Below are 12,783 nucleotides of genomic sequence, written 5' to 3' on the forward strand. Positions count from 1 at the left end.
GCTACTCATAATGGAACTTCTCCACAGAAACATAAACCTGTGTATCACTGCTTAGAAAAAACAAACCCAAATTTTAGCAACTTTGAGTGGTTTTATTGTCCATATGCACATTTTGAATAGTTTTCTTTAAAAATCAAGGTGTCATGTGACTAGATGTCTATCAGGTTATTGTGCATATTGCATAATTAATGCTTTGTTCAGCACCTTCAGATGTCTATGCATCCCATATCCTGGAAAGCTAAAAAGATACACCTTGTTTGCATTCTGGTGATCCTTTGTTATCAGCTAAATTACTTTCCTACCAAATCTGTACCCTGATGATGAAATTTTCCAGTACCTCTCTCTGAGTAACTGCAATAAGATATATGTGAAAACAGGTACTTTTCAAGGACATGTAACAACATTGGTACTAACTCTCTCTGCTCCTCTGTGTTGGAACCCACACCCCAGTTTTACATTTTGGTAGTCAGTGAACCTCGTTGTCTTCTTCCTTCCTGGGATTTCAGAGTGTTTCAAGTTAGCAGTAGTATACTCCATTTTACTAATGCAGCTGCTAACTGCACCTCTGGAGACTTCTTAGCCAAATACAAAGTAAACTTTTTTCAATTTCCATCACTCTTTAGACTGGAAGCTAGTTTTTTATTGAAGAGAACAACAGCAGGCAGGAAACACAATGTAAAACAAAAGATGCAGAGAATATAATGGAGAAGTCAAATAAAGTGGTTGCAGAGGTCAAGAGCTGTGAATCCAAGGAGTAGGATTTGAGCTCTGGAGGACAGAAAAGCTGCAGAAGCACCCAATAGAGAAGATGCATTACATCTCAGCAATCTATGGAATATTCAGGAAAAAAGTAAAACATATGAATGTATGTCAAAATTATAATGGACATATGGACATATATGCACATATATATATATATATATACACACACATATATATAAAAAGTTCAGCTTATAAAGCAAAAAGGTGTAAGTACAAATGAAGGGCAGTAACTCCATGCACCCTGGTTGATGAGAAGGCTCTAGGGTGAAGAAAGCAAGATAAATGTCTTCTGTTGGTGATAAACTTCAGTCTAGGCAGTACTGTTTGTAATTATGTCTCAGAACGAAATTAAATTAACAGTAAAGATATCCAAAACAGGCCAAACCAAGGCAAATTTTGGAAGGGGGTTATTAGTTTAAGAGGAAGCAGTTATGGGGGTTACCTAGTTTGACCCTTGCTGAGGGGAATACAAGTGAGTGACTGACTTGGTTTTTGGACAGTGTCTCCTCCAGAAAGACATTAGGTAACTGGCTGGATCCTTTGGGATTTAGCATTGGATTCCATTTGGTGACTGTTACCCTGTTGCTGACATTCAGCTAATGAAGAGGAGCTTTTTATTGCATTTTCATGGGCTATTTTAATTCACACTCATCATAATTTCCAATGTGATTCATGAACTGGCACAGAGCAGCAAGTTTTGCCTGTCTCAAGCTGGGGGCAGAAAGGGCTGGAGCTCAGACAGCAGGGAACAGCTGGCCTTTCACTTACATAATGCCAGAGCAGGGATGAGGCAGGGGAGTGGATGGTACCATTTGGAATGTATTTCCATTTAAAAGAATAAATTCACAAAATGGAAGATGACTTTTGGAAGGGCAAGAGACATAAAGGGTCTCAGCTTTCTGTGTAGTGATGGGAAAGAACAGCAGAGAAAAGAGCAAGGCACCACCCACAGCTGCTGGCCCCAGCCCAGCTGAAGTGACCACATCCTTGGAGTGAGCACAAGGCAGCCTGAGAGGTAATAAAGGGAAATGCTAGTAGTGGGTTCTAGCAAGCTCATTCACTCTGAAACTTGATTACCCACAACTTAGAAACAAGTGTGGCTAAATCGTGAACAAGTCCTTCCCTGAGAGGAGGTTTTCCTATTTTTCTTTCAGTTCTGTTTTACTGTAATCTTCTGGATTCTGATCCTGTGGTAAGTGAAATGTAAATACTTGCAAGGGCTACAAGTTTCAAAGCTCCTAATTCTGCTCTGACTAGAGGCTGGTACACATGACAGGAGTTTTGCCAACTCATTAGCTCCCTCAACCAAGGGTGTTGCTCTCCCATCTCTCCTCACTGCCAAAAGCTAATGCAGACACAAGTCCTCCAGCAAAAACACTTCTGACATGTTAAGACTAAATTCTGGGAACTGATTTAAGCTCTACCTGAGAGGGACTGTTTGTACCTGAGTGTGTGGGTGCATGCAGCAGAGGGGCCTGAATTAGGTTTTCTGCTGAGTTTGTCAGTTCATCAAGACATGCTGTTCCATAACAGAGAGCCAGTCCAGGCCTGTGTCCAGATGCTCTTCAGCTACACAGAGTTTAGAGACAAAATACACAGCTACCTTTTGGAACTGTCTGCAATCTGTGTTCACACCTGCTCTTGCAAAAGCAGAACCCAGTTCTGCAGTCCCTCCATGGGAAGCAGAAGTATGTCCATGATTGTAAGTCATGGATATTTTATGGTAGCACAAGTAAGGAGGGGCAGAAATTGCTTGTAGTGATAGCTCAGCCAAGTGAATCTTTTAACCAAAAAAATACTGCATTTAACATTAAAGTCCTAATGCTGGAGTGAAAATGGGGAATGAAAAGGCACACAGCTGTGAGTGACACTTTAGAATATGAAAAGTATCTTCCACACTTAAGTCTTGGTTTGCCTCTTCAGGAAACACTGAATATGGCAGTGGGGAAGTGCTATTAAAAAATTACTCTTCATTGCCCTAGTAATCATACAATAATGTAAAATCCATCATGAGAATAAGTGACCTCCTGTCGCTCCTTAGCCAGAAGTTAAATTTGGAAAACAACAGGGCATCCCACAAGGATGGGATAGGAGGCAGAGAGGCTTTCTGTATTCTGCCCTGCTTTTGCCCTTTCCACACTCTTTCTCTTCTGTGTTTACATGAAGAGGATATTGATTCCAGAAGTGACAGAGGCAAGGTAAGTCAAAGCTCCTCTTTGTTTTTCTGTAGGAGGAGATTAGCCTTGTTCCAAATCTAATGCTGCTGGCGTGCTCTCCTCCTCGTGCTGCCTGGGAAGTCTCAGAGAGCTGCTGGTTGCATTTACAATAATGACTGTTTTTCTCCCTCTGCCTCCCCCTCCAAGCTTACTAAGCTTTTTCTTTCAGCATGACCAATAAAGCATGAATGCAAATAGGCCTGAAGTTTTTTTCCCTCCCTTCATTTTTATTTTGCCACTTTTAGAAGTAACTGAAGAAAACAGTGTCATTCTCTTCCAGAAGAGCTTTTATACCAAGCTGACACTGTACATTTAAATATGTATTGCTTCCTCTATCATTTGCATTTTAATGTTCCAAACCAATAATCATGAAGTCTTGTGTGAAAATGTGAAATAATAAGGATGGAGAGAAGCTTGGATCTGATTCTAAACCTCGCTGAATTACACCTAGAGGTGGCAATTCTGTGAGAGACCTCTCCTAAGAAATTTATTTAGATAAATGTAGATGTTCTGGAAAAGACTGTGCTGAACTGCTCTGATTGTTCCTCTGAAGACTCCAGCTTTTAGGTACTGAGTCTGCACAGCCTAGCAGGCTTTTTCCTGTGTAGCTGGTGCCCTGGTGATGTGTCTTCATTGGAGAAGCCGCCCTCCAGGTATGCTGAAGAGCAGACTCCTTCATTGTTTTGCCAATTGCTACTGATACCATTAATCTGGTGACATTTCACATGCATGCTGCCTACCCAAAGTCGGTCTGTAAACAGCACATATTGCAAAAACAAGTCCTTACCAAAGGTCATAATATTTTTGTCTTCTGCTTCATTATTGCCATCGCTGAGCTCCACAGTGCAGAGCAGAAGGGCAGAATATCCTATTCAGAATTTACGCTGCGGACGTAAGAGTTTTTTTTCTTATCTGCAAAGTAACCCATTTGCAAGAAATTATTATATTGTGTAATGTAAGAAAAGAGTTTTTTGTGCTTCGTTTGAATAGTGTCTGTAAGTGAGGGGTTAGCTTGGAAGAAATAACTACTGGTGGCCCAGTTCTATAAAAACATTTTTGTCTGCAATTTATTCTCCTTTTTCTTTCTTTCAAGAGAAAAATAAATCCAGCTATAAAAGCAAAGTACATTTTTTTGTATCACAGCTGTCATGAATTTAAATTCCCTCTTGGATCCTTACCACATAGTGTATCTCCACTGCAATATTTTGCTTCTTTTATAAATATGAAGCACTGCAGAACAAGATATTGAATATTTGAGGTATAAATCTGACAGAAGAGTTTTCTTCTCAGTCTTAGGATGGAACAAGAAACAACCCCTTGAATAAAATAAGAACCAATATGGATGTTTATTTAGAGCTGTAATGATGCTCAAGATATTTCTCTTGCACCTTTAATTAAACTGCTATACAGGTTCTTTGCCTGCTTTGCCTGTTTTCTTTCCTGGCTTTCCTCCAGGCCACAGATTAACACTTTCATTATGAGCAACTTTCCTCCTAAGTTAAACACAGGTTATGAGAATCTATGTCTTCCTCACCATTTTCCCCTCTCACTTTCATCTTTGTAATGGTGCAACTAGTGTCAAGAGAAGATGAAGGTGAGAAGAGCAAGTAAGGGGAAGCATGAGCAGAGTTGGAATAAGAAAAGTGTGCTTTATACCTACAGATTTACTTTTTCTATCTTTTGTTTTGTATTTAATCTCCAGTAGGGTTTCCCAGACATTTTGAAAAGCTGCTATATTATAATTTAATTAAGTCTTTGTGTTTGCTGCTAACAAGATGTTATCTTCATCATTCTTGGAAGCTTGTCTTGGGTTGTGGGTTGATGTGGATTTGCCATCGGCACAGAAACATTTCCTGCACAAACACAGACTGTTAAATCTCCCCCATTTCCTGGCTCAGTGTGACACACTGCTCAACTCTCGGTGTTTGGGTAATAGGATTAAATGCAGGGATCACTCATATGGGCTGTGTGTTGGCTGATACTGATCTCTGCAGAAAGGAGGGTTTAGTTTGAGCAGGTGGTTGGGCTCTGTGCTGTAACCTCAGGTGCCCTTCTGGAATTCAGTTCTGGGATGTAGAGACCTGGCAAGAGTCAGGCACTGAGCTCCATCCAGCCCTGCAGCTCTCTCTGGGGTTACCTCTCACCCTCTGCTGTGCCCAGGGCACAGCCTCTCACACTGGAAAAGAAGCTCCATGAGAGGTCAGAATTCCTGGAAAGAACTGAACTCATGGGAGAGCTGTGAATAGGATTTGTGAATGCCAGCACTCTGATCAGACCTACCTAAAAGAGATGGTAGGAAAGAAAATGCTGAGGAAGGGGGGTGGATCTGGCATGAAGCTTTATTTGTGAACTCAGCCCTTGAGCTAAATCAGCCCTTTTGTGCAGAAAGCTGTGGCTTTTTTCTCCCTGTGAAACACTATTTCCAGGAACAAATATCTGCCTCCAAAGCCTCCAGCACCACGTCTCACTTTTCCCAGGTCATTCTTGTCTGACCTCACCAGTCACAAAGGAACAGATATTTTCAGGGTCTCTCTCTCTCTCTCCTTTAAGTTTTACTGGTCTGCTCTGGGTTTCATTCACCCACGGGAGCAGGTGTTGACTCTCATGTGTCCCTGTGGATTCCCTGATCAGGTGCATGGGGAAAGTGGCAGTGCTACCATTGGATTTTCAGCTCCATGTAACTCAGAGAGCAAACCTGTGGCTGTGCATTGCTCAGGGAGGGAGGATGCATTGGTCTAAAATGATCCCATGTGCCCCAAGAAAGCATCCATGTACAACATATTTTTCATCATTCCAGAAGAACTTTGACCTCTTAAGGGTGTGTTTACCAGCCCTGTCTGTGTCCAAAAAAAAAAAAAAAAAAAAAAAAAGGGAGGGGATATTAGCTTGGGAAAAAAACAGGACTGAGACATTGGGCAGGTTTTGAGACTCCGGCTTTGGGATGCAGATGATGGAAACATCAGTGTGGCACCTCAATCATTGTCCTTTGCAGCCTAGCCTCAAACTTGCAGAAGCACACCTGAATGTTTCACCCTCACATAACCCTTTTGTTGGACACAGAGTTCCTTACTTGCTTTCTGGTGGCTTTCAGGGACATTTTCAGACTTTCCACAGTTTCTGTGAAATACTCTAAGATGTTTTTTATTCATGGAGCATTGCTGTTCCACGTGTTGATTTACATTGAACTCAAACCTCTCTGAAGAAAATGGAGACCACAGCATATCCCTAAGCAGGAAAGTTAAAAGTTTTCTGCTGTGGTTCTTTGGTCTTTCAAGAGAGCTGGTGGGAAATTGCACACCCAAATTCCTGCCTGCACTAGCAAATCCAGCAGCAGACACATGTGCACACTTCCTTATCTGTTACGAGCAGGCAGTTATTCTGTGAACCCAGGAATATGAATTTCTTTATTCACATGCCTGGGTATGCTTCTGTCTGCATGTTTTTGACCACAGTCAGCATAAGGCTGAAACTGTCTAATGTGCTTGGAGAATTAAGGGATCTGCTAAAAAGAAGTCCTGAGATAAACCACAAATATCTGTGACTCAGCTGTGAACCAAGAAGAGCCTGAGCAGTCATACAGAAATGGGAAGTTTGGTTGATACTGATGGGAGGAAAGGAGGTGAGCAATAAGGGTAGTGAATATGGGAAGTATGTTTAGGCTTTAAGGATGTTGCCCTGTTTTGGAGGGTTGAAGTATGTGAGCACTGACGCTGCACAGGGTGAATGTTATCTCAGCAGTTTCTGACTGCCTGGGCTGTTAGCTGCCACGAGAAAAATGAGACTTGAGCAATACTATTCTGCATGGTTCCTATGTCTGCTCTGACTCTTCCTGGTGTTCTTGTGTGTGGAAGGGACAGGAAAAGAAAAACTGGTGCTATTTGTATGATCTCCAGGCTGCCAGCTCTAAACTAGTTTGTCTGTTCCCTTTCATTTTCACTGAATTTGAAGATGTGTTTCAACACTGTGGCTACACCTAAGCATGACCATTGTGATGGTTTCTGATCCCCCAGCTCATGGTCATCACACTGACTGTCTTGGAGAGGGAGAAAATATGTGAACAAGAGTATTGCTGTTGCTGTCTGATGGATAGAGCTTCAGAGATAAAAGACAAGTAAATTGTCAAGGCAGTAAGTTACAGATTTGTTTCTGACATCCTTTCCTACATAAAGCAGCACAGAAAGTCTCAGGGAGAATTTCTGTGGAATAGTGTGCTTCTCAGAGCCAAGGACTGCAGATCTTCCTGTGCAAATTATATTTATTTTCTTTGAAAGCACACATATAGGATCAAACTCTGGTCCTAAGGGAAATCCCTCTCGTAAAAGAACACACATCACTCTGCAGTAATGCAATTGTAAAGTTATAATGGGGGTCTAAACAGATCCAAATAGAGTAATTTAGAAAACTTCTATTTCAATTTTAGCCATTTTATCTTCAGCTTTTCTTTAAATTTAGCTTACATTTTCCAGTTAGGTCTCAGTTTGAATGGGAAACAAAACAGAATATCTTATTCAAAAATGAAAGAATCCTATACCTCATATTCCAATATTTTGAAGTCTTCCCACCCCCAAATATTTTATCATGTGGCAATAGATAGAGCATAACAGACCCTCAGTAACAAACTGAAAATTTGGGGAATCAGCCTTTTAAGTCAGTAGTATTTAATTTTGAACTAAATTTATTTTAAATGTATTTTTTAAATTTTAAGGGTTTTTTCATTTATTAAAAAATACAGTGATTTATAAACCAGAAGAATCCAAGCACTTAAGGATGACATTAAGAACATGAGGTTTTTTTGTCCATTGCAATTCCTATGTCTTGTGCCAAAAAATGTATATGATACAGAATTTGATTCATTTTTTTCTATGGTTAATATATAAGTCTAGTTATACTGTAATTATTATAACATACAATAATGAAACAATAATTTCATTCCTTCTATGTAATGTGCTCTACCAGCTTTAATTAAACCTAACAACCTCATTAGTGAATGTCATTATATTGGCTTTAGGGAGGCAATTCTATCTAGTGAATACAGGATTATTAAATGACTGGAGATCTGCTGTACCAGATGTGACACTGGGCTCCTGGTTGACCTTGGGCGATTGGTTTAAAGTCTCTGGGCCTCTTTTACCCCCATGTCCAGTGAGAACCATTGTGTTCCATGTCCTTTGTGAAACACTCTGCCTCACATGGATTACAAATACCCTGTATTTGCACTGTATTTTTCACTGCATTTTCAGTAACAGAGATACAGAGAAGTCCTGCCCAAGATTCACAAGATAAGACATTGGCAATTCCTGGAATGGGGATTCCCGGATGCTCAGTATTTTCATTAAAAATTAATTTTGAGTGAATTAAAAGAACATTCATTCTGCACTGTCTTTCTTTGTGCTGGTCTGGAGCAGGCTGCACACCCTGTGCAGACACCCTGGTGCTCAGGTGCCCAGCTGGGAGCATGGCTTAGGTTCATCTGCCCCCCTCAGCCACTGCCCCACCTCTCCTCACATTTGCAGAGGAGATTGGATTGAGCTTTGTCTCCCCTTGCAACTGAATTTCCTTTGTGACCTTTGTGGCCCAGACTGCATTGGGAGGCTTTGCCTGGGTGGCTGGATGCTTGTGTTTGACAACATGAAAGCCTCCAAAAACTGGAGAGGTTTGACCTCAAGATGTTAGGAGTTCAGAACTGAAATTGGAGCCACCTCCCTGATGTGAGCAGCTCCTAGGTGGTTGTTTCCCAACAGAAACAGGTCATGTTTTTTAAGAGAAAAGGCAAACAGGGCAGGAGAGGCTCACATCAGGCTGCCAGCAGGTGCTGGGGACTGCAGGATAAAGCATCAAGGCACCAGCAGGTGAAAAGACCTGAAGGAGGGCAGCAGCAGGTGGATACAGCAGCAGGGATTGATAGCCCTTGAGCGCTGGAACTCATTTTTCCCTCAAATATTACATATTTTGTATCGTTCCCAGCAGCAGGGAGCCTGGTTCAACAGATCTGATTTTTCCAATTGCCTTTTTATTTCACCTCCTCCCTGCAGATGATATATCTCATGATGGGTACTGCAGGGAGCCCCAGTTTTGCTATGCTCTCTTTGAGACAGAAGAGGTTTCAAATCCACGTTTGTGGGGCACAAAACAGTGAGTTTCACTGATCATGGCTCCTGGTGAAGCAGCTGTAGAGACAGGTGGGACAGGGCTTCTGAAGGACAAATTGCTGACCAGGGTGCATTATGTGCAAAGACACACACACACACACACATACTGCCATTTCTGGCAGCCTTAAAGTGAGGACAAGAGCCAGCTGGGGAATAAGGAATATTGGCATCCTTGCTGCTTGGAAGGAAGATGCTACCTGGATAGAGGCTGCAGAAAATGGATCATTCATTACTATTAACTGGTTGAAATGACAGTAGAACAGCACAGAAATGTAGATTTGTCAGAAAAGCGCAGTCATAAACTTCAGGTTATGAAGAAATTCCTGTCACATGAGTTGGTTCTTGGAAAAAATAACATAAACGTTTATACATTAGTATGCTTAAGATGGCATGTGTCTGACTTTCTCTTATTTATGGTAGCTTAAGTCTCAAATATACACTGAAGTTAAATTCATACCCCCAGTTTGAAGCTGTAATGAGTTTAAGGTCAGTGCCTTCAGTCTCGGAGGGGTTAGAACTGGAAAAGTGTGGATGCTTGCAAGTGGCAATACAAAATTGAAATCTTTTCAGATTTGCCCTCAAGCATTTTAAAGTGATTCATTGGTCATGTTGGCTCTGTCCCTAGTTTCTTTTAAAGGAAGATCAGAAGAAGAACAGAGGGTCATGTGAACATCTGTCTACCTTTGAACATCCACTGCCACGATTTTCCAGTAAGTTGCAAGCTTTATCCAGTTTTGACTTTTTTTACCTAAGCTGACTCTCTGTGCTCCCAACTGAACCTATGAAATGCAGATGGTGACATTATTATTCCTATTATTAAATGTCAGTAAATCCATATTTTGTGTAAAGTCACTGTGACCCATTGGGGTGGCCAAAGATGCTGAACTGAGACAAATTGCCACTAAGCAATTCTTGTGTCCAGTCCTCCAGTTTTTGCCCTTGCTGGACTTCATATAAATAGGTGTATACCATAAATGTAGAACTAGGCTAAATGTCAGGATACACATCTCTATAACTATTATTTATTCTCCAAAAAATTTAGCCTTTTTCGGGTACCTTAGATGAAACTTTAGAGGTAGCTTTGAGATATTTAAATGGGATAAATTCCCAACTCTTTTGTGAAAATCAGTGGGAGAATGCAAAAGCAAGGTGAACAAAGGCTCGCTGGTATCATGCAGCTGTAACTGGGGCTGCCATTCCCTCCAGAGGAGCAGCGTCACCTGGCCCAGCACACACCTGCTGGCCCTGCAGCAATGGCACCAACAGCACCAGTGCCACCACTGTGTGCTGGCCATCACCCAGCCAAGAGCACAGCTGGGGGAGGGCAACCCTGGGAATGGTGGAAGGACTGGGAACTGTAAAATAGGAGGATGGGACTTAAGAAAAAGTAGGGCAAAAATCCCAAGGAATTAGGGGAAAGAGCCTTCTCTTGTTGCTCTTGCAGAAGGAAATCTGATATTTCACTTCAAAGTACTAAGATGAATTGAACCAGCCATTTAGACAGTGAGCTGTATTTATCTCATGGTTTCTGAAATCCGGAATGCTTTTCCTGGTAATGCTTTCATTGCCAGTACAAGGATTGTAATTGTATTTCTATGCACAAGATGCTCAGATATATTATATATAATCAACGGTGAATTAAATTATTTATCTTCCTGAGACATAAACTTCGCATATCCCTAAGATACAAGATTGATGCACAGATGCCTCATAGAGCCATACAGTCCCAGAAAATGCAAACACAGTCCAGACTGGGAATTGTCATGAGCAGGCCATCAGCAAATTATACAATAGACATCTTCATTTGAGGAATCCTAGGTCTGGAAACAGTGTGGAGGTGCTGAGAGAACCCTGTGGTCTCCAGTTTGTCCCAAAGCACTGGAAACATTAATGAGATCATGCTCAGAACACATCTGCACTATTATGTCTTTTTTTTTCCCTCAGGAGAAAACTGAGGCACAAGGAACAGAAGACTTGAGCAAGACAGCATTCAGCAAAATTGGGTATGGATATTTACTTGTGAAGATCCTACTGTTTACCCTTGATTCTCAGATCACCCTTCCATGATGCAGGAACTGTTTCCTCACAGATACATGGGGGATGAGAGAGAAACAGTGCAATGCTGAGATTTCAGCTGTGGCTGCAGCCTGAATTGGCCACAGCTTCTAGTGCTAGAGGTCATTAATTTGACAGGTTGCTGCTGTACAAATCCCACAGCAGTACAGAAGCAAAAACCAGATGATTTCCATCAACTTCTCATAATTGTAAACAAAAGACAATGAGAAACATCAGGGAGTCACATTTCACTGGAGCATAGAGACAGTGGGGGGCATAATTAGCATTGGAATAGTATCTGCATCAAATTCAAAATTAGTAAAAATAAAGAAAATTCTTCACTTCTTAGATGCAAAGCAGCAATTCTTCTGTGCATTGCATTTTTTATTAAAATTGCTTTCCATACTACTTGCAAGATTTAAATTAAAGATCTGCAAAAACAGACAATTTATTTTTCCAGCCATCTGAGTGGGTATGTTCCCCACATGTGTTATTCATGATTTTAACAAAGAAGGGTTGATAGATACCCAATTTTTTCTGGACTGTCATCTTTCAGCAGCAGCCAGATCAGCTTTTTTTGCTCTTTTCTATTAGAATATGATCCCTTAATGAAAGATGACACAGACAGAAGTCACACCTCAGAAAGGTATGATGGAAAGCAGGAATTTGCAGATGCTCTGTTTGCCTTCTTCCCTTTGCAGCCTGGACAGGATGAGCAAGGCTTGGATGTCTGCACTGAATTGGTTTTGGGGGAAGATGTGCTCTCATGCACAGAGCACCACCCTGAGTTCCAGGGAATTGGGAGCATTTCTACCTCTGCCACTGGCTCATAGGTGACCTTGGGGAAAAACTCACTTCATGCCCAAACCTTGTAACTGTGCTAAAGTCAACTGTAAATGAGGTCAATGGTGCCAAAGTCTTATATGAGCATTATGGATGAAAAGGTGTCAGAAGAGCTACCTATGCATAATCATTTCCTAGGATAATGGGCTCCAGTCTCCTTCCTCAAAGGTGTTTTGGGACCTTGATGTGCAGAGTGCCTGCTTAGAAACAGCCATCATAGACATGGAAATACCTAATTTATTTATTCTTCTCCCTATTGGGAGCCTCTCAGGGTGACTGGCTGGTAGGACAGCACAAAAACTGTGTCCTGGCATGGCTGTCCCTAAAGCAACCTGGCAAGGACAAGGCTCAGGGACATCCCCAGGCACCTGTGCCATGCCCAGCCTGGACACCTGACTGGAGGCAGTGTTTGTTCCCTCAATACATCGACATGGGGAGTGCAGAGCACTCCCCTGCCCCCAGAGACTGAGCTATGCAGAGATTGGAGGTGAATTGTAATTTAAAGCCTTTATCTAAACACTCTCTGCTAGCATGGATCAAACAGTGGAAGCCGAGCTGACAGGTTAATCCCATTGTCAGGAGATTTCAGTATTTCCAAAGCAGGTTTTGTCTGGGTTTGGAGTGAAATCCCCCAGGCTGCTGTTCATCCTGGGAGGGAGCAGCATCCCTGTGGGCAGAGGAGATGGTGGAAAATGGGGCAGGGTTCAGACAAATTCAAGCTCTGCCAGAACAGATTCTGAAACTAGAAAATTAAGAAA

The 12,783-nt window shown here is 41.7% G+C and overlaps 1 long non-coding RNA gene across 1 annotated transcript; it reads left to right on the forward strand.

The window, feature by feature from the left end:
- The first annotated feature begins 1,913 nt into the window (after positions 1–1,913).
- On the forward strand, positions 1,914–11,820 carry LOC130250943 (uncharacterized). Its single transcript, XR_008840070.1, has 4 exons — positions 1,914–1,954; positions 6,989–7,105; positions 9,753–9,837; positions 11,072–11,820. It is a non-coding gene; the product is annotated as an uncharacterized LOC130250943 (long non-coding RNA).
- Positions 11,821–12,783: the final 963 nt, after the last annotated feature.

The sequence above is a fragment of the Oenanthe melanoleuca genome, chromosome 3 (assembly GCF_029582105.1).
Source record: "Oenanthe melanoleuca isolate GR-GAL-2019-014 chromosome 3, OMel1.0, whole genome shotgun sequence".
NCBI lineage: Eukaryota > Metazoa > Chordata > Aves > Passeriformes > Muscicapidae > Oenanthe > Oenanthe melanoleuca.